Here is a 1,506-nt window from a genome sequence, read left to right as displayed (position 1 = left end):
AAGGAACAAGATTGGAAGTATTTTAATTTTCAGAAATTAAAACAGGAAAATGTTCTGTTATGAAATCCAAAGGCTAAACTGACAAATATCTTTAATATTTGTGAAAATGAAACATCCAGTGTCATAATAAACACAATCAGAACATTTCAAATCCATAACGAATGTTAACACATACAGTTGTATTTCATAACAGTGAAAAGTAGCATCAACCTCACCTGTCAATCTTAGCAGCCTTAAAGGGGCGTATATGATGGCAGGGCTTATATGAAATAAAGAGTTATAAGTATGTACACCCTGTACAGTTTTCACAGAGAGAAACTAACTACAGAGGCTAAAACCAGGTTGTAAATATATTTATATCTGCTGTAAAGTTACATATTTTAACATGGGAGTTTATGGGATTGACCTTGTAATGGAGCCTCAAGTGGTCATTAACTGCAGAGCTGCAGAATCTCACTGTTCCACATCAGCTTCACTTTTCCAAAGTGGAGGATTCTGCTTAAACTGAATCTTAAAGAAAAAAGAAGAAGAAAAAAAAAGCAATCAACATGCATATTAAAAACAGAACCCAGTATATAGTGTCCTAAATATGAATCTGTTTTATCTCATGTTCTCTGATCATTATGATTTATTTTACTGAAGTGTGGATGAAACCAACATATGGCATTACCGACTGATCTAGAGCATTAAAGAGATTTTTAAATTGTTCAAATGGCCACTTGGGAGATAATCTGATCAATAAATATTTGATGAGATGTTAATTTAAGACTGTTCTGCAGAAAAATGTCTGATTTCCAACTCTGTTGCTGCTTATGAGATTAAAAATAGAAATTCTCCTTCATACAGTATTCAGTAACGCCTGGGGGCTACAAATTACTAACATGTTTACAGTACATGACAAATCACCATTGTCAAAGCTTCTTTTCAAAACAACTGTCCTTAATTTAACTGAAACTTCACAGATTAGATATATGATTTGTGTGATGAGCACTAGTGAAACACTGATTTCTGTCTGTTACAACTGTCACTAAACTATTTAGTTTGTAGTGTAGGAAACTGATCAACATGAGCTGAAGAAAACATTTCATATCACCAATATTCAGGCAAGATCATTAATAACTTGGATTCACTTTGAGATAATACTTCACTTCATTGTGTTTTTTTTCTCTCTGCTCAGTTTTATTTATTATTTTTAAAAAAAATAAAAACTACACAATGAAAATTCTTGATTCAGATTACAGTATACTATATTCATCTCTGTATTATTGCAATAGGTATTGGAGATGTAAAACGGAAAATGTTGACTTTCTTTGAAAATGTACCAGTTCTGTATTGTATTTTATGCCAATCTGCTGCTTGTCATTGCTTAGCTTTGTGCCATCTAATTTTGATAACTCAACTTCAGTAAAAGTATTTGAAGAAACGCAATACTTACAAAGACATATTTCTTCAGATTCTTTCTTCAGTTTTATGTGTAACTTTAAACCTTGTATTTTTAAAAACATA

General features: G+C 31.5%; 1 long non-coding RNA gene across 1 annotated transcript; it reads left to right on the top strand.

Moving 5' to 3' along the window:
* LOC115438771 (uncharacterized) lies at positions 1 to 1,169 on the top strand. Its single transcript, XR_003938155.1, has 3 exons — positions 1 to 409; positions 442 to 1,039; positions 1,071 to 1,169. It is a non-coding gene; the product is annotated as an uncharacterized LOC115438771 (long non-coding RNA).
* Positions 1,170 to 1,506: the final 337 nt, after the last annotated feature.

The sequence above is a fragment of the Sphaeramia orbicularis genome, chromosome 18 (genome assembly GCF_902148855.1).
Source record: "Sphaeramia orbicularis chromosome 18, fSphaOr1.1, whole genome shotgun sequence".
Lineage (NCBI taxonomy): Eukaryota > Metazoa > Chordata > Actinopteri > Kurtiformes > Apogonidae > Sphaeramia > Sphaeramia orbicularis.
This window is presented reverse-complemented; position numbering and strand designations above follow the sequence as displayed.